Genomic DNA, 6,364 nt, shown 5'->3' with positions numbered 1-6,364 from the left:
TCTAAACAATCCCAAGAAAATACCCTCCCTGGGTTGGGTCGATTGATATCTGCATTGGAAACAGGGAGAGCACTGTATCACCTTTCAACACCTGTAATCTGGCCTGACCTTGCCACCTCCCTGCTAAAGTCCTTGGATGGCTCTCTGTCACACCCTTGACATGGCATGGCTTTCCTGCCACCACCCCCAAGCACTTCCAGACTTCTGGGCCTTTCTTCCTTGGGTGCTTTCTTGCTTCCCACACCCAAACTATCAAAGCCCTACCCAGCCTTCAAAACTCCACTTAAATGTGCCTTTGTAACCTCGCTCTCCCGTCCAGGGGAGGCCCTCTCCCCCCTGGGCTCCTCAAACACCCGGTGCCTTTTTCCACGGGAGCACTTATCGCTTTGTGCATTAATCATTAGTTAACCTATTGCCATGTAACAAATTACCCCAAAACAGTGACTGAAAACAACAACAGTCATTGTCTCTTGTGGTTTCTGAGGGTCAGGAATTCAGACCCGGCTCGGTGGGAACAGCTTACCTCTGCACCTTGACATCTGGGACATCAGCTGGGAGACCCAAAGGTGGGACCAAGATCAGCTGAAGGCTCCTTCACTTGCATTTCTAGTGGTTGATGCTGGAGGGCGGCTGAAACTGACGTGTGCCCTGGGCCGCCTCATACCTGGGTGGCTGGATTCTTGGGAGAGAGAGAAACAGACAGAATCTCACGCACACACACCACTAGCTTTAGAAGTCACATAAATAGCATCATTTCTGCTACATTCTGTTTGTTAGAAGCTAATCATTAACTCCAGCCCATGCTGAGAGTGAGGGGAATTAGACTGCAGCTTTTGAACAGAGTTGTGTCAAAGAATTTGCAGAAATAGTTCAAAACCAGTATAAGATCTTTCTTTTGGTCCCAACTTTTTCACCTATGCTGATCGTTAGGCACGGAAATTACTTAATCTCTTTTAGCTTCAGTTTCTGCATCTCTAAATTGAGGCTGATAATACTTGGCTCTTGGGCCGGCCCTGTGGCTTAGCAGTTAGGTGCACGTGCTCCGCTGCTGGCGGCCTGGGTTTGGATCCCCGGCGCGCACCAACACACTGCTTCTCCAGCCACGTTGAGGCCGCATCCCACATACAGCAACTAGAAGGATGTACAGCTATGACATACATCTATCTACTGAGGCTTTGGGGGAAAAATAAATAAAAAAATACTTGGCTCATATAAACCAGGTGAAAATGCTTGGTAAGTTAAGTTAGGAAGCATTTTACACATGTCAGGGGTTATTTTTATGATTACAATTGAAACATATCTGATAGCCGAGTCCCCCAGCATGCTCATCCCAGAGTCCCCACCAGGCCTCGTTCTCTTTATCTGGACCTGTGCAGCGCCCTGTGGCAGAGACTGAATCTTCAGGAGATTGAGATGTGGCCCCAGTAGGTCATGTGACTCATTTAGTCACATATTTCATTCAGAAATTCCAAGAGTCCACTGTGATTCTTGCCCAGAATGAAGCTTCCTCCCTCCTAGATCACATACCCCTTATAGAGGTCTTTCCCATGATCTGCAGCTAGGCCTGCCCTGAAGGGGAAGCCCAGGTCTCAGAGTGCTGGGGCCAGTTAGTGGTTCAAGAGCAAAACAATGAAGGAGCCACCCACCAGTAAACCTTTACCCTGGCCAGGTAAAGCCAGGGTCATCCAAACACATTGGCTGCTCTCTGGAGTAAAACAGAAGATGGTCTGGTGCATTTGTGGTTGGTGTGAGTGGAAGTATAGTCTGGGCATGGACAAAGCTGACTTGCTTCTACCCCGTAGAATACAGCAAGGTGACAGAATAATAAAGGGATATTATGAACAATTTTATTCCAATAAATTTGACAACATAGATGAAATGGACAAACTCCTTGAAAGACACAAAGTACCAAAGCTCCCTCAATAAGAAATAAATAATCTAATAGTCCTACATCAATTCAAGAAATTGAATTTGTAGTTTAAAAACATTTCCAGGCCCAAATGGATTCACTGGTGAATGCTACCAAACACTTAAGGATGAAATAATACCAATTTGACACAAACTCTTCTGGAAAATTAAAGAGGAAGGAATATTTCTCAACTCATTCTGTGAAGCCAGAATTATTCTGATACCAAAACCAGACTAAAGGCATTACAAGAAAACTACCAACCAATATCCCTCATGTCTTAAGAGAGATACAAAAATTATTAGCCAAATTTTAGCAAATAGAATCTAATAATATATGGATAATAATATATCCTGACCAAGTGGGGTTTACTCTAGGAATGCAAGGTCGGCTTAATCCTCCCCAAATTGATCTATAGATTCAACATAATTCCAATCAAAATCCCAGCAGCCTTTTTGAGGGGATAGCAATTGACAAGCTGATTCTGTGATTTATGTGGAAATGCAAAGAACCTAGAATAACCAAAACAACTTTGAGTAAGATGAAGTTAGACATTGTTACCTGAGACTTATACTAAAGCTACAGTAATCAAAGCAGTGTGGTATTAATGAAAGATAGCAAAAAGGTCAATGGAACACAATAAAGAATCCAGAAACAGACCCACACATATATAGATAAATGACTTTTAACAAAAGCAATTGAATGGTGACAGGATAGTATTTCTAGTAAATGTGCTGGGGCAATCATATCTATATGCAAAAATAAATTAACTTTTATCATACCTTAACCATGTATAAAAATTAACTCAAAATGGATCATAGGCCTAAATTAAAACCTTAAACTATAAAACTTCTAGAATAGAATATAAGAGATAAATATTTGTGAGCTTGGGTTACACAAAAACAACAACAAAACACAATCCATAAAGGAAAATATTGATATATTGGACTTTGACAAAATTAGGAACTTCTGCTATTTGTAAGACACTGTTACAAGAATTAAAAAACTTGTACAAAATATTTGCAAATCACATATCTGAGAAACATTTGTATCTAGATGTATAAATGTATAATGTATAAAGAACTCTCAAAACTCAATAAGAAAACAAACAACTCATTTAAAAAATGGGCAAAAGATTTGAATAGATATTTCACCAAAGAAAATATATGATAATAAATAAACATATGAAAAGATGCTCAATATTATTGGTAATTGGGGAAATTATTAAATTAAAACGACAATAAGATACCACCATACACCTGTTAGAATGCCTAAAATTTAAAAGACGGACTACATCAAGTATTGACAAGGACACAGAGAAACTGGAACTCTCATTCTCTGCTGGTAGGAATGTAAAATGGTACAACCACTTTCAAAAACAGTTTGCCCGTCTCTTAAAAAGTTAAACATACATCTACCATGTGATCCAGTATTCCACTCCTAGGTATCTACCCAAAGAAATAAAACTTATGTCCATACAAAGGCTTGTCTGCAAATGTTCATAGCAGCTTTATTGGTAATGGCCAAAATCTGGAAACAATACAAAAGTGCATCTCCAGGTGAACAGATAAACAAATTGAGGTATATCGGTACAATAGAATACCATTCAGCAATAAAAAGATATGAACTATTGACACGTGCTACAATATGCATGAATCTCAAAGTAATTCTGCTGAGTGAAAGAAGCCAGACCAAAAAAAAGTACATACTGTATTATTTCAATTATATAAAATTATAGAAAATACAAACTAGTCTATAGTGACAGAAACCAGATCAGTGGTTGCCTGGGGGAAAATCTTGGAATGATGGAAACGTTCGTTATCTTAATTATGATAATATCATGGATGTGTACATGTGTCAAAACATCCAATTGTATATATTTTTTTGTGTGTGAGGAAGATCAGCCCTGAGCTAACATCCATGCTAATCCTCCTCCTTTTGCTGAGGAAGACCGGCTCTGGGCTAACATCTATTGCCAATCCTCCTCCTTTTTTTTTTAGTTCCCCAAAGCCCCAGTAGATAGTTGTATGTCATAGTTGCACATCCTTCCAGTTGCTGTATGTGGGACACAGCCTCAGCATGGCTGGAGAAGCGGTGTGTCGGTGCGCGCCCGGGATCCGAACCCGGGCCGCCAGTAGCAGAGCGTGCGCACTCAACCGCCAAGCCACGGGGCCGGCCCCAATTGTATATTTTAAATAATAAGAGAGATGATTAACAAAAATATTTTTAAAATGCATGTTAGTAAACCACACTCTCCTGGCGATTGTGCATGTGGTGGGGAGCTGGTGTGACCTTGAAAATCAGGAGGCCTGAAGTCTAGTCCCCACTTGGCCATAGACATCATGACCCTGAAGTAAGTCCTTGAATTTCTTGGGATTTCTTCCCCTCATCAGTCGCATGGGAGCAGCAGTCCCTCCATGGGAGGCACCTCCGTGCCCCGTGGAGGTGGTACAGCCTTGAGAGCAAAGATCTTGATGGAACTTAGCATAGTGCCTTGTGTCAGCACTTCTAGTGGGTGTTCAATAAATGTCCGTTATTCGGTTTAATTTGTGGTCAGGTGGCCCGTGGCTCCAAGTTGTAACAGCTGCAGCTCTCCCTGGGCAGCCTCATCCATGTTGTTGTTCTGAGGTTTGGGGTTCAGACTGAGTCACCCCATGTGCCTGTCTCATGTCTTGTTTGAGAATGAGGAATAGTTCTTTGTACTTTGCCTGGATAGGACTCCACAGATAAGGAAGGATGCCCAGGTCAAGCTTCCCGGGAAGGAAGGGCATCTCAGAGTACAGCACTGTGGAACTCCATTTGGCCAGGTTCCACTCTGCCATTCACTGTCACACCTGGACCTGATGTGCCAAGGGTGGCAGTTTGCAGGAGTGAGCGGAGTGTCCTCTAAAGAAAATTAACTTTTAAAGAACCATAGCAATTCAGTTTTCATGCATAAAAGAAAACATGACTAATTGAAGATTATTTATTACAGCAAGACCCGTAGGACCTTTCTTCTAGGTATTAAATTGATTAACAGTTAAATTGCCATGCAACACATTGCATAAAGAAAATATTCAATGTACTGTAATTATGCCATAACTCAGGTTTTTTTGTGATTCAAACTGTGCTGTTAGCTAGATCAAGAATGACTGGACTGTTGTGGAAGCTCAGGCTTGGCCTCCACTTCCTTGCCTGAACCCCCCAGTCACAGAAGCTGGGACCTCAAAGATGGTCCCATCACTGCCCTCATTTTGCAGATGAGGACCCAGGAGGTGTGGGGGAGCCGGCCTCGTGCAAGTGCAGTCCGGACAGCCCCGAGCTTCCCTGAGGCTAACACGGCTCCCGGTCATCAGGAAGGGCTGGGGGAGGGGCCTCAGGGCTGGCTGATTGCATGGCTAGCAAGGTTTGGGTTCTGATGAGCAGCCTCCCAGGGAGAGAAAACTGGTTCAAAGTGTGGGGCCAGGTGTCCCCCAGGCAGACCCTCACTGTCTGCTTGGTGGCCAGTCCACTAGAAAACTAGCCTGCGTATCAGTTAACTGCCTGGTGAGACCTGGGTGGAGCTCAGGGGGCCATGTTCATGGAACTCTTGCAGCCCACTCAGCAGGGGTTTCTTTTAGGGTCCCCCCTACATCTTCTGGCATCAGAGCCTCCTAGGTTGGCAACCTGGACCAGTTTTTCAGATATTCCCCTTGCCTCTTCATAAGATCATGGATTTCAACATTGCGAGAGACTTTAGCTGTCTCTTAGTACCTGTCCCCAGTAGGAGTCCCTCATTCAGCATTCCTACAGTTGTTATCAGGCCTCTGCTTGAATGCCTCCATTGACAGGCAGTCCATCACCTCCGAAGACAGCCCATTCCGGCACTGGAGCCAGACTGCCTGGCTTAGAATCCTGGCTCTGCCACTTGGGTAAGTTACTCAACTTCTCTGTCTCATTTTCCAATCTCAAAAATGAGGATAAGAGTATTCACATCTACCTCGTAGGACTGTCGAGAGGATGAAATGTGTCAATGGGTGTGGGGCAGACACTTTTCTGTGTGGCTGGCTCTTTGTATACCGATGTCTGCCCTCCTCTTCACCTGAGGCATTTTTCTGAGGCTGCTGAAGGCTGCCTGCCTGAGCCCAAGGGTGGGCAGAGGAGCTGGGGGGGTGACACACCGCTGGCTGATGGAGGTGGTGTGTGGACGCCCCGGTTCCTCGTCCCTCAAGTGGGCTCAATCTGAGCATGTTCTACACATTTCCTCGAGTGACTTTTGGGGATAAAGCTCCAGATGCCTCGTGGTACCTGTTGGTAGCTGGCTGGATAACCCACCCCTTTATGGGCTGCTTTCTCTGCCTGGTCTCATTTGTCCACTCTCCTACCAGTATTTCCTTCCGAGTGAACTCCTTACCCTGAAATCCTTGGCTCAGCGTCTGCTCCTGGGGAACCCAACCTAAGACACCCTGTGCGACCGTCCCGTGTAAAGTGCGTGTACCC

Source organism: Diceros bicornis, chromosome 13, assembly GCF_020826845.1.
Source record: "Diceros bicornis minor isolate mBicDic1 chromosome 13, mDicBic1.mat.cur, whole genome shotgun sequence".
In the NCBI taxonomy this organism is placed as follows: Eukaryota; Metazoa; Chordata; class Mammalia; order Perissodactyla; family Rhinocerotidae; genus Diceros; species Diceros bicornis.
The sequence above is the reverse complement of the archived record's forward strand: the minus strand, read 5'-3'. Positions refer to the sequence as shown.